Raw genomic sequence first — 15,240 nt, 5'->3', positions numbered from 1 at the left:
AACATTATACGGCTGCAGCACCTAGCATGCACAAACACAGGGGGCTAATTTAGCAAAACGCATTTCCTCTTTCACTCCACTGCGCACACTCATTTTTCAATCTAGGCTTTCACACTTGAAATGCTTAGGATCTTAAGGGGGGATCCTGCAAAAAGTTCCACAATTCAAAAGAGATTACCATGAACATAGGAGTGAAAGGCTTGTTTTCCACAACAATTTTACAGTTATTTTACTGTATGTTTACATGACAAATGATATAAATGTAGATTTTCTAAGGTGACTACAACTCAGCTATTGTTAGTTATTTTTATATTAGTCGACTAGCCAAACAATTATTTTATTATGTTTAGGAGGTATATTTACGTATAAAATGTGACAATTTCAACCTTTAAATATACAAAAATTTGACTTTTTTTGTTTGTTTGTTTGTTTGTTTGTTTTTTTTGCTTTCTCGGCTGTTTATGGTCCAGAAAAGGATTTTCAAAATAGTCAACTATTATTTCATTAGTCAATTCATAATAATAATAATAATATATTGTGTTTATTAGGTGCCTCAAGTTCACCTTACAACAATAAACAAATACAAAAGCATAACAGCTGAACAATATTTAAACATAGAGTAAAACATACAGTTAAAAGTATAAAGAGGGATAGTGCAGCTAATTCAGTCCTTTATTACAATTAATTGTTGAAGCCCTTTCAAATATCCATCACATTTTTTATTTTTATTTTTCAGTTTGGATATAGATTTTTTGCACTACTTTTAGCAGTGACTTTTCTATTTGTAATGCAGCAAACACCAAGCTCATTATCATTCAAATTGTATATAACACAGTTGGTGGTAAATGAAACATTCCCTAATCATCTCTGGCTTTTGCAGCTCTCAACAATAAAACAGAACTTCTTTGGGCCTGTGTCTTATTCTTTACCATATCAGACTGTTAAATGTGTAGTCATCTTGTCTGTGTAAATCAGGGATGGGCATTTTTATTTATTTTTTTCCCATGAGGCTACAGGAGAAACAGAAAATATTGTGGAGGGCTGAGCCAAAATGTTTAACTTCTGCATAATATTAATGCAGCTTTAATCAATGAATGAGGTAAAATTATAAAATATGTTTATTTTGCAATTCCATATTATCTTTAACGGGTGAGTCAGAGTCAACCAAAGGGCCGTATGTAGCTCAGGAGCTGTAGAATGCCCAGGTCTAGTGTAGATCCTACTGCAGATGTGGAGCGTGCAGATCTGCCTGAGCACGGTGGCGCTGATTCCCCACAATGGGGCGTCTGACTGATGGCCTAGTAAATTGTTAATTAGACAGAGCAGCAGCCGCTCTTAAATTAGCTGCTTGAATGGAGACGTTGTCAGCCTTATAAGTCAAAGCCTGCTCGGCCCACCCTTGTGTGGACCTGGGTGCCAGTCACAGAGATAAAGGGAGTGTAATTCCCTGATCAATGCCAAAACAAGTCATGGATGTGTTATGTGAAACAACTATTTGATTTTGAAGGTAACTTTATAATTACAGGGTGACTGTTGCTGTGGGGAGTCACCTTGGTGCAGCATGCGGGCACCATGGTAACAAGGATGTGGGTAAAAGGTAGAGATAAGAAGCCTGGTCAACCCTTCTCTTCTTGGTAAACTAAAAATAAATATGATATAGTAACGTATAGTGAATTTCTCATTAATTTGTCATGTGCTGGACTGAGACACACATACAGTGGCTGTTTGTTACGAATGAAGCATAATGAGTCTACTAATGACAAGAGAGTGGGCTAAAAAAAAAAAAAAAAAAAAAAAAACTTGGATGGGAGATCAGTGTTGTGTGTCCTTAGGCAAGACACTTCACCTATTTTGCCGAGTATTCCATTACTTAGCATGGATTACATGAATAATCCACACACTTACAGAGCAACTAGCATTATCATCTGTTTTCAATATGAGATTTGGAAATTGTAATCAAATATTTCATGACAATAAACCTGCTTTGAGTCATTCAGAAATTCTATCATTGTTATTAATGAGTTGTTTCCTAACTGGCATGACATAATCCTTCATTCAGTTCCTCTTCTTAGTTGTAAAAGTACACTTCTAGTATACTATACATGACTGGGGTGTACTATAGTATTTATGTGAATGCATACAATACTACATACTGATTTCTGATCTTTTTGACAAAGGACTGCACTTTAAGATTGAAATAAAACTGAAGTTGCAGAGAAGTCATTACCACCTGATGTTCTTATAAATAGCTCGAGAATGCAGAGGGTGTATTATCTGAGATAAGTCTGGATACTTTTATTATGGGTCTTAAAATCAAATGTGTTTTCCTGTGGCACTTCCTGGCACTGGGCATAGAGAATTTTACAGGTCAAGAGTGCTATTGATTTGTTTGTCTACATCATTGTTTAGCTGACTGGTTGGACAACGCCTTGTAATGTCAGATGTGTCTTTATGAACTAAGATGATGCACAAAGTATTGTCATGACATTCAAAAATTGTGATACAAACTTTGCATCAATACAATTTAATTAGAACCGTTTCTGTGATCTAGGTTGAACTTTGGCATAGTGGCAGTATGGACCCATCTCAAATACTAAACATTTTCTGTCAAGTAACCTACCTTAAAAGCTAACAGAATCTTTAAAGGTCCCATAGTATGCAAAAATGACTCTTTTGAGCTTTAAGCCTTGTTAGAATGTTGTTAAATCTTCAAACATACCAGAAGTTGTGTTTTGGTTGAGTAATTCTGCATTATTAGTCTATTAGTTAACAGGTACCTTTTTATTTTTTATGTATTTATTTATTTTTTTATGAAGCTGTGTAGAGTTTAAAAACACAGTGGAGCACTTCTTGCATTACTACAAGTGTTTTCTGTTCGAGACTAACCTAACCCTAAATATTCAGGATTTGTGTGTTAACCATGAAACAAAATACAATTATGGATATGTTTTAATGACATTATAATTATATGTACATTATAACATAGATCAGAAAATAGTGTAATATGGACCCTTTAACCCGGTCTTGTACTCATGCCCCACTTTTTGGTTGCTATCCTCGGTAGACTACGCACATAAAACTCATGAGTTATAACTTCTGAATTTCCCATTTGCTACACAGCCCATGCAGTTGTGTGCCTCACTGCTTAGTAGCTAGTCCACGTTGCAAGGGCCTGTATTGGAAACTCTTCAAAGGAAATAGGTCGTCAGTGGACTGCTCGAGGGAAACTGATCTGTTATACTGTAGATGTGAAGGCCCCTTGCTGAAACTGCTAACATAATATTTTATACATACCTGTTCTGCCCACTTTTTACAGAAATTCCTCAAATTTAAGATGGAGATAAGTGGCTTTCATACACAAATCAGTGTCCTCAGTGGCATGTGTGAATAAAAAGGATTTGTTGAGCACAGAATGGATAATCCCACAAGTGTGCTAAGAGCGGAGTAAGACTTTCCAAACATGCTCGCCAGCAGAAAAGTGGAATCAATACAGATCCCAGAAGTCTGTTACAATACAAATGCCCTGCAACCTTCATTGTGTATTAGAGCAGTGAGTTTCAATGACCTGTTGAAAAATATTGAAAAAGTGGTGAAGTAATCAGTCTGTTGGCTATTTCAGGTTTTATTCCCACAGTACAGGCATTGTCACTCATTGTCAGGATCAAGAGCTCTGTCTTGTCTGAGTATGTGAGAGCGAATATTTGCTGTAACAACCAGTACAGTTGCCATAGTTTCACAGCTTACAGACAGTTCATGTCATCAACATTCTTTTGTGAAGCTAACTGAAAGCACTGCTTAGTTAGATCTTCTAGCGCAATTCAATACAAATTTAGTTGAAACTACAAGTGAGAGGATTCGTGTGCTTAAACAAGTTTCTTTCACATCTAAAATTGCTGTCACTCAGTCACTCACCTTTCTTGTTGAAACAAAAACAGGATCAAGAAAATGTGTTATTTAAATCCATTTTGTATTTTTTCCTGAGTTTTGTGTGTTTGTGTGTATTCTAATCTGTGCATTCTGTCATCATTTATTCCTATCTGGTGTTTGAATGCATTTTTATTCCAAGCACTTTTACTGCACATCTGTCTTTACTTACACTATTCTTACTCCAACTTTCATTGTTTTTAACTAACTTTTTACTTAATCCACATTTCATTGTTTAACTGTGTATAATTTGACAAGCCTGTCCTTGCAAAAATGTCTTTAACAACTTCTTTTGTGTCAAGTCCAAGAGAATCAGGTCTCACTCATCCCAGGGACCCAAAAGTAGGCTATTCTTATTAAAATGCAAATATGACAAGTGCGCTTCATTGCTCCTTTGTCCCAGTGGGTAGTGCTCCGAATTCATATCTCGCCCATTCTTTGAAAAAACCCTTAATTCTGCTCCTCTTTTCCATTTCACATTGCGATGGTCATTCTTGCCATACGCTCTAATTCTATTACCCCATAGACCACACGCACAAACCTGGTGGCTCATCTCTCTGTCTTCACTCTCAGGTGTAAATGCAGATTATCTTGTGTAGATATCGGACCACAGCAAATTAAATGTGACCGCAGTTGGCCTGCCCGGATGTCCATTATAATGATATCAGTAATCTGCTGCTGGACTCAGGGGAAGGATGCATGGCTGGGGGAGGGAGGATGAGATAGGGCGTCCATGTTGGGGCAGAGAGGGAGTACAGTGCCAGTAGACAAGAGAGACAAGGATTTCCACCAGTGATGAGCCCTGGATTGAACATAACACCATATGGACACGGATTTAACTCCCACCAACCGGAAAGCTGTTAAACAATGGGGCAACGTCAGAGGCTGAGGTCATATATTTGTGTCATAAGCCAGTGAAAGCATTCGGATTCAGACAGTAATACATATTTTCCAACACTGACATAGATAAGGGTCTTTTTTGCATCATCATAAATTACAGAAATCAAAGCGTCACCATTTGCCATTTTGTGCTATTTGTCAGGACACAGAATACTGCACAGATTTGCAAAGTTAAACCCTATGAGCTACACGTCTGAGTACAATTTTTTGTCAGTCCCATGCCTGGTTAAATATAAATAAAGTATCAATCCTGGCTATAATCTATTTCTGTGAGAGGAAATTGAAAATGAGGACCACTGTAATGACCTACTTTATAAGACGTCTTCAAAGTGCATTGCAGAAGTCTTTTGAAAACTGTCCAAGTCGAACATGATATAACTGATCTACAGTATATGGTGGTAAGTGGTTAGTTCTAAAGTATGCATAGTAAAAGTACTGAATATGTGTCTTCAAAGTAAAGGCACAATTAATTCATGCATGTACAAGCATTTGAAAATCCAGCTGAAATATGAGCAAGTGCACGTGTAAACATAGTGAGTAACCATTAAATTGTCTCTTGTTATGACATGTTATTATGACTGTTACCTCTCCAAAAACATACCTGGCGTTGTGTTTTGTTTCCTTCACACGTGTTTGCGTAATCCTTTCAAAATGTCATGTAGTGGTAGTTTTCAAGTTAACAGCTACCTTTTACCTTTTGTTTAGTAGAGATTGACAACTGAATTAAATTGGCAAGTGAAAGTGTTTTGAAGGTATATCGAGTTTAAAAACACAGTGGAGCACTTCCTGTATTATCACAACATCACAAGTGCTTTCTGTTTGAGAGAAGAACTCAGCCTAAATATGCAGGATTTGTGTGTTAAATGTTAAATGTGTGAATGAATAAAAACTCCTGGTATGTTTTTGATGAGCAAACAACATTATAACATCAGATCAAAACATTGTTTATACAGGCTCTTTAATCATATGGTAGGTAGAATGGCAAATTAAAGTCTTATTAAACGTGTTAATATATTACAGAACATTTGCATGCAACTCTGGGCCATGTCGTTTTACCCTGTCCTTCTCTGACCAGTCAAAGGTCGAACAGTGTAAATTGTCCTCAGGGAATACATGTGATTAAAATAGGCCATCAGTTAATGCTCTCCTCTAAAGCAGCTAAACAGTATGTGGATGAGCAATGTCTCGTTTCCACCATAACGATATCTGAGATTGTCCTGGAACATCCTCTGGGAGTATCAAGTAATACTCCTCACACTTCCTCGGTACAGTCCTTTGCACTGTTTTGAGTTACTGCACAAACACAGTATCAGAATGCACATATTATATCAGCAATGTGAACACAAGGAAAACACCCCGCTCCCAATAACTTACTGCTGTATCATTTTTTTACACCAAAATTGTAATATTATGGCCTGGGATCAAGAAAACACTTCTTCGATATTTTAAGAAGATGGGAGTCTGGTCACCGGTGAATCTCCCTGTTTTCAGATGGGCGTGATTGACAGGTGGTTTTACCAATCAGGGACACACATTGGGAACAATAAAGGAAAAACATATCACAGAAGACTGAAAAACATGACTGATTTTTATTAACTTAATGCCCAAAGCACTAAACCTTGTGAATCTCAGGTGGGAGTAATTAGATTTTATTTGTAAATGATGGGTGATTAGTGAGCTTCTTCGTTTCACATGTCACTGAAACAAAGAAATCTGATTGTCACGTCAGACAGGGCTTGAGATGTGATAGAAGACATAGGGACCAGACTGATATCAATCTGTATAAAAAAAACCAAAGAGATCATTCTGGATTTGCCAGGCAAGTAATATCATTTAGAGGTGGCAAAAATTATAAAACTGCTAGTTCTTTTGGAGAAAGGAATCTATAATAAATATTTTAAAAGCCTGCAATCTGCAAATAGAGCTCATTAAAATAAAATGAACAGAAACAGGCAGTGTAATCTTCCAAATAAAGGTACCAAGTCTGCACTTTGATAAGAAACGCTTTATTTTACGGTTAAGTTATGTTTTGTGTAATACCGTAAATTCCAGACTATAAGTCACTACTTATTTCTCACACTATGAACCCTGCGGCTAATAAAATAATGCGGCTAATATATGGACAGATTATTTGTTCAGCACATTGTCCATTCATATACGGTCTATGATTTGGCGAAACAGTGGATACGGGCAGCCTGAGTGCAGAAAACACCGCTGTCTGTGCTGTTAATACATGGATCTAGAGAAATAGTTAAATAAAATAAGTTATGATGCTAAATTAACATAAGTGACGGGGATACGTCTTAACCATGTGTGTAAATGATTAGAAGAAACATCTCAAACTTCAGTAGCTAGACATCCACTCTTACCTGATTGATAGAACTAGCCAGGCCCCCGAGAGAGCCTGAAATCTGCTGAAATCCTACATGAAGACGGGACAGGACAGAGGCTCTTACAGGAGTCATGTGTCGTAGAGCACGGAAAGAGACGGGGGTAATGCACCGAGGAAGATGCTCGTTTAATTTTTGAAGGTTTGAACTGTTATTTTGAGCTTCATACAAAGACCCTCCTCATGAAAAACACACGAAGAAATGCAGATGATGCAGCTTTTAAGTTAACTGCAATCGGTGTGACTGTCAAAGAAGGAAACAGATCTGCTGCACGTGATCTCGACATCAGTCGATGGTGAGATTTTGGTGACGAACTGGCTCTATGCAAAAAGACAACAAAAGCTTTCAGAAGCAATAAAAGCAGACGGCCCGAACTTCTTGAAGACGTGGACACCTGTGACTTATATTCAGGTGTGGCCTATATATGTACAATTAAAAAAAAAATTGTTAAAATTTTGGTGATGCGTCTTATATTCAGGTGTGCTCAATAGTCCAGAAAATACAGTACTTGAACCCCAAAGTATTTTATACAGTTTTAGAACCTTTCTGTATAATGTCACCTGTCATATTGTCATGTGATTAGAAAAAGTAGGAATAGGAAAAAAGTATTGGAATAATGATTTTTGTCAATATCTCCCAGCCATAATACCACATAATTACCCCATATACTTGCCTGGCAAAACAGTGAGACATGTGAAATGAGCTCATTGGTTATTTGCAAAGTAAATCAAATTCCTCTCACCTCAGATTAACAGAGTTTAATGTTTCACTCATTGATTTTGAAGAAATCAGCAATGTTTTTCAGTACCTTGTGGTATTTTCTATTCCATTATTTTATCATCAAAGAAGCCTTATTTATTTTGATACAGCCATGTCCCTGATTGACTAATCCACCTGTAATTAATGCCCATCTGAAAACAGGGAGATAAAACAGTGACCGGAATCACATCTTTGTAAATTATTAAAGATGAAGATGTGTATTTTCTGGTTTTCCTGAATTAAATATCAAAAATGTATCTAAAATATCTATGTGATATTTGACAAACAACGAGACAGACAAACAACGAGTAATCAACTTTATGCAATCTGTAAACATCTGATGAGCTGTGATCATTGATGCTTTTCCTGCTGACGTGATCACATTATGTTTTGGCAAAGGGTGAAGTTTCCCTAATATCCACATTTTTCTTTAGCACTTAATTGTTGTCTTCCTCGTTGCAAATATAATTTTGGTCTGTGCACAGAGTGGTCTTTGAGTACTGAGCCATTTGGCAGCAGCTCGTGATCATAAAGCCATCTTTTATATTTATACCACCACGCCACCACCGCTACTGCTGTTATTGCAAAATAGATCACATCCTTTGTCCCAGAGGATTTCTCTTTGAAGATTCAGCCCCATGCCTATAAACAGCCAATAAAGGCACATGCTTACTCTTTTAATATGCTATCAGACAATGTTGCAGGCTAACAGTTGACACGCATTCATCTCAAAGTGTGATTGCATCTCAGGATCGTCATATCACTTCGAACAAGAAATTATCTACAACCTGCGGAGGCAGATTTTAACATTCACTGCTTCAGACCTGTGCGAAAAAGCGTCCATAAAATCCTTTTGACATTCCCTTTGACATTGCGGATCACAAAGCACAAAGAGGGAGAATTGATCTGATCAGTGGAGAGATTGTGGCTGCGTGTTGCTATCGCGCTTGTGTGTCAGTTTGGCTCTGATCAAAATAGTGTTTCGTTCGCATGCCTGTACATGTTCCCAGCTAAAGTCTATCATCACAGCAATTATTCCAGTGAGGGCCCGAGATGCACTGCCAACTCACCATCTCCGAGCTGTAAACAAATTAGGCTGAGGGGGTCTGGATGAGCAGTTGGGAAATTGGGGAAAGTTGTGCGGAGTGTCCCACAGAGATTTACTGGAGCGTGGAATGGGCCAGCAAAGGCTCATGGGTAAGGTCTGGGCAGAACTGGGCTGAGTGGAAAGAGGCTCTCTAGTACAGGTCTCCAGGGTGATGACTGTAGTAGAAATTCTGTTTGAAATGTCTTGCACAATTTTGGTTGTATTCAAAATAATTTCTAGATGGGAGATTTTTGGTTGCACTGGTGTCATGGTAAGTAGGGCAGATGCCCTCCCGGATGCAATACAATAGTTGGACAGGCATTGAGAGTAGACAGTTTATAAATGGAAAACAGGAAATCGTGAATGCAGTTATTGTTATGTAGTTGTAGTAATTTATGCCTAGGTTCAATACTAGGTTTAGTATCAATAAGAATGTTTTTTTTTTTTTTTTTTTGACAACCCTATCTACCCCTCACCCTATCTCTAAGGGAGCAGTCAGCCACCCTGCTGAGGACACTCATTTTGAACGCTTGTATCTGCAATCTTGTCCTTTTGGTCATTACCCAGAGCTCATGACCATAGCTCAGTCACTCGGGAGGAGCCGGTCCTCCTCCACGTTGAGAGGAGCCAGCTGAGGTGGCTCAAGCATCTGTTCCGGGTGCCTCCTGGACACCTCTCTCGGGAGGTGTTCCGGGCAAGTCCCACTGGAAGGAGTCCCTGGGGAAGACCCAGGACACGCTGGAGGGACTATTTCTCTTGGCCGGCCTGGGAACTGCTCGGGGTCCCCCTGGAGGAACTGGAGGAAGTGTCTAGGGTGAAGGGAGTCCCTGTTTAGACAGTTACCCCCGCAACCTTGGTCCCGGATAATCAGAAGAAAATGGATGGATGGACCCTATCTATGGGTTATCAAAATACAGGGATGTTGCCATAAAACAAAATATGAGGTATTTTGGGAAAAAAAAAAAAAAGTCAAGCCAATATTGTCACTATAGTTTCAGAGCAATAAATTATTACTCACATTAGCTCATTCTATGCTAATGTGGCTAATATGCTATTTCAAACATTGAAAGTAACTGTGGTTTGCTTGGATCTGTCAACAAGCAGAAAGAACAAAGGTGTGGACCAATCAGATTTCATTATGGTGGAAATCATTACAAAATACTGTCACAAACAAGCCACAATCTGTGCACTTCACTGGTTGTAAAATGACTGTGGACAGATCCTGCTTGTGCTTTAACGTGATTTAGAGGCCTGAAGTTCCACCTGGCACTCTCATGTTCAGCACTAAACAATGAAGACACAATCACACCATCTGTCGTCACTAACTTAAATTTAACGCCTTTCTACTGGCTGGCATTAACACAGTGGAGTTTGATTTTACCGGCGTGGTTCTGTAATTAGGCCAACTGCTGCTGCCTCTTTGTTTTGATCTATTGCACGCCTTAGTCTTTTTGTGTTGTGAAATATGACTCTAGCTTTTTAATCAATCATTCAACGCTTTTGCCCACAGGTAATTGACACGTTCTGTTTTCTACCCTTCCATCACTTCCTTGAGAAATAAATTACTACAGAATTCAGATTTTAAGGCAATTTAAAGCATTTAACACACATTGAGAGACTTGTCACATTCTATAATTTGTCTAGATTTGGGTATTACACAACAGTCAAGGTCTATTTACGTGTAAACTCTGGGAAATAGTGGCTCAGTGGTTAAAGCCCTCATCCATCAACTTAATCAGTACATCGATTCCCACTCGAACCAAATTTCTGTCATTGTGCGCGTGTTTGGTTGTGGTTGGAGTGTGCACCTCTCTCTCTAGATCTGACTTGTAACTTGTCTCCCTGGATGAACAAAAGTAGTAATTTTGGTAGTAGTATTTGTTTATTTTATTTATTTATTTATTTATTTTTTATTTGGTAATTTTGCAGTACTTCAAAACCAAAGAAAACATAACATAGACTACAACCCCATGGATCATGACCAAAAGGGTTTCAGCTGAAGTCAAAAGTGCTTATAATGCCTAACCTTTTAATCAATGAAAGAATTCCAAGAAATAAAGGCATTATATGAACAGCAATTTGCATTTACAATTTCACTTACTGTGTATATAAGAGACAAAATATAAATTAAAATAAACAAAACTGAATGCAGAATTCATTCAGTGTGATGGCCTACTGTGGAACATGGTTATATTTGGCGCAGATCAGTACGATCCTATGCCAAGTTGCATACTTTAAATTATATTGAACATTTTGACTGCCAATAATCAATAGGGCCATAACGACTCATAATAATGGCAGATAAACAGTGGCCAATCACTTTCTGTCTATAACTCCCTTTGGGGTTGGACTCAGGTTAGAATTAAACCCAATGCTTTAAGCCAGATTCATCAAACCGAAAATGGCTTCTGGATGGGAGCCGAAATGTCTTGATTGCAAAAACATTGTCCAGCTGACCACTGCTGAAACCATCTCTACATTTGACCAGTCATTTACAAATGAGGGATTACACCATAACATTTTAAGTAAGAGCCCTATAGCAAATGGCTTCATATCTTTATAGTTATGTATTTTTGCATGTTAAAAAAGTTTTACAACAATTAAAATTAAAGGTGCACTGTGTAACTTTTCTGCAGGGGGTGTGCAACCTGTTTGTCTCCATAGATATGTTAATGCTTTGGTTTAAAGTGTCCACAATATGGTACCAGCCTTGCATGTATTACATTTGCAGGTGTTATTTATTACCAAAATATCTTTAAAAAACATTCAATCTAACAGTGAGTGGAGTCGCCTTTCTACAAAATTTAACTTGTAATTTGGCTTGCAAGTCTCCAAGGAGATTCATATATTTATGGCCATACAGTGGAACATTTTAAGCACATCTCCACTGAGACAAGCACCTTGAAGGGTTCAGTTTGGACCAGAAACCTCAAGTCTATGTACCTACCTACCTCCATGCCGGTCCATACTCTTTTAGCATTAGCCCGGCCGTACCTGATCCCTCATGCTGTTTGCTGACTCACAGGCTCAGGTGGAACACAGTCCGCTGTAGTGTGCATGTGGGAACCAACAGCATTCCCATTTCCCACAGTCGTGCTCCCAAAATACAGCCGTGAAAAGTGGCGAGCAGGCTAAGTTAAATGCACCTGACCCCCCCTTCCACATTTAGCTGTTTATCGCTGCTTGCTCTTCCATGACGGTTGGATCCGACTGAGCATTTCAAATGACAAGAAGACACGGTGCTACGGGAGCGCTGACAAAACAAATCAAGCCACTAATGCAATTTTCTTCAGATGTCTGCAGCGCAAATGAATCTCGTCTGTCACTATTTTACATTACGTCGCTTATAATAGTTCTCGGGGTTTTTAATCAAGGCTACAGACTGCGGACTTCATCCCTTAAAGCATTTTTGCCCCATTAGGCATTCCTCAGTGAAAAATATGAGCATAAGTAGGTATATTAGATTACAGTGCATTTTACAACCTTGTTTTCCATATGTTCGGAAACAGCAGGGATATTTCTTGCACAGTCTTTAAGCTATTTCGTGTACTTATTTTGCCTGCCAGTCTGCAAATTAACTGTTATGTATTAGATCGGTAAACTAATGAGTTTTGTCGACTGATCTTATTGGTTAGCAAATTTAATGTATGCAAAGCTGTCAATGACTGTTGGTTCCTGTGGAGATTTGTTTTGAGTGAGAAAGTATCAAAATAGTGGCTCAGGTGGTAGAACATTGTGTTCTTGGGTGAGACACGTGCTGTTGATACTTTGGAGTAACATCATGCTTGTGGTGTTATACATGTATCTCATGCATGTTCAGAAATGACTATAGTGGCTTAACAAACTTAATAAAAATACAATATGGTTTTAAACAACTCATTTTCAGGAGCCTGTGATCAATACAAATGTTCATTGTCCTGTTCAGGTGTTTGATTTTCAACAAAAACATTGAGAGTGACTAACTGAAAAACTGTTGACTAATGCAAGCTAGCGCGTGTCTGTATTTTTATGTGTGAAAGACTTGTTCAACAGCACAAATCAGCTCGACTATTCTAGTTTCAACTAAGTTATCTCTTTCTGATCAGATTGTGTTCAGATAAAGATCAGAAGATTAAGTCTAACTTGAGTAACAGATCTTCTAACAGAGTACTGCTTTTAGATTATGAGGGGGCCACCATAGTCTCTTGTATTGGAAACACTGTGAAGGATTGCCATACTGCCACACTTATATGAGAAATATGTAAATCTAAGCATTAACCATATCATAATATGACATTTGACTGCAGAAAGGCTTTGTGGCTTGTTGATCACAGGATTTAACCACAATTAGAGCATTTGTATTCACATTATCGCTTGCCTGATGTGATATGTGCTTACACCACAGTTATACAGAGATGTGGAAAAAACATGTCTCTGCAGGGCTACCATAGAGTTTGCAGACTCTCACTTTTCTTCAGCCTCATGAATATATATATATATATAAATAAATATATATAATATATATATATATATATATATATATATATATATATATATATATATATATATCACTTTCTATAGACTTTCTATGAAGTACTTTTCAAGCACATTCTTACCTGGCAGATCTTACACAACGTGCTTTATACAGTATACAGCCCAGAGCTGTAGGAGGCCTTTAATGTCAGCTTTCCCTTTAATTAGTCAACCATCAGATGTCTGTGTATATGCCCACACATAGAATGATAATTAGTGTTATGGATCCATAGAGGCTTATTTCGCTTTGTAAATATAATTAGACAGTATACAGGTCAGGAGAGGAGCTTTCTATTGTGGTAAGCAGTAAATATGTATAGCCAAAGCTATCCCAGAATGCAGTGCGGCAGATATAATGGATTAACTAGAATCCCTATACAGTAATGTTTAACAGTCTGGATTATAGGGGATGGGGGTCAAAACCTGTTACCGCAAATGTGTCTTAAGTACATCCACATACAGCAAATAAATGATACATGAGCTTTAGGCAGATCTGAATATTTCATATCTGTTCCAGAAAGCCTCTGCAGCATTAGGAGAAACTGGATTGCCCATATAGCGAAACTCTTTCACTTGGTGTTTATGTTTGAAGCGCTTTTTATTACTTATTGAAGCGGACTTTCAAATAGGCCGATTCAAATGTTTACTGGCCAAGCACTGCATAATAAATGAAAAGAAAAGTGTATTTGAGTTAAATAGTGGCACCAATAGTGCCTCTGTCTGAGTGGGCCCCCGTGAAGAAAGATATTATAGTTTTATATAGTATAAGTAGTTAAAAGTTCAGTACTATAAAATTGCAGGATTTTAGTAGCTCAGTTGGTAGCATGCTTTTCCTCTGATTGGAGGGTTAGAGGTTCAAATCCTGCTCCTGACATAAACATTGTTGGTGGTCAGTCCTATGATCCACAGGTTGGCAATGTAACTCCCACAGATTATGAGCATTATAATTGTGTCCTTGGGCAAGACACTTAAGCCTCCTCACCCTCAGTGCCTGCGTGTGTGAATGCTTGAGTGGTTCCTTGGTGTAGAGCAATTTGAGTGCTATGTGAATCTGACCAGTTAACATTTAACCCGAAAATGGGCAAATCACTGTAATATGTGAAAGGATATGGTACATATTCCACAAGGGGTCAGTAGATGAACATACGTCGATTCTTTACCATTTTGAGGTCTATAAGGGTTTGTTTATTTGTTTATATGTTTTGTTTTTACTTTTTACCAATATGGACAATGGATTATTTTTATCTCAACCGTTATTTGTTAAAGGTCCTATATTACACCACAAATACTATTGTGAGTGTTAAGTCATGTTATAATGCTCTTACCTCCTTAAAAAACATACCTGGAGTTGTTTGAGTAACCCTTTATTATCAGTCTGTCTACATCTCCAAAGCTCAAAATGCTCTGTTTCACCTTGTGATGTTCTGTAGCAGTAGTTTTAAAGTTAATGGCTGTCTTTTACCTTTTGTTCAGTAGAGTTTGGCAGTTCCAAAGCCAAAATCATCCAAATGATTTTAGTGAAGTTGTATGGAGTTTAAAAACATAGTGGAGCATTTCCTGTATTACCACATACATCACAAGGTGGAAGGTAGTGTTTTCTGTTCAACCTAAATATGTAGATTGTGTTAAACATGTGCTAATGAAACAAAACACAACTCCAGATATGTT

The sequence above is a fragment of the Boleophthalmus pectinirostris genome, unplaced genomic scaffold, assembly GCF_026225935.1.
Source record: "Boleophthalmus pectinirostris isolate CB_2022bp ecotype Guang Dong unplaced genomic scaffold, ASM2622593v1 HiC_scaffold_4, whole genome shotgun sequence".
In the NCBI taxonomy this organism is placed as follows: domain Eukaryota; kingdom Metazoa; phylum Chordata; class Actinopteri; order Gobiiformes; family Gobiidae; genus Boleophthalmus; species Boleophthalmus pectinirostris.
This window is presented reverse-complemented; position numbering follows the sequence as displayed.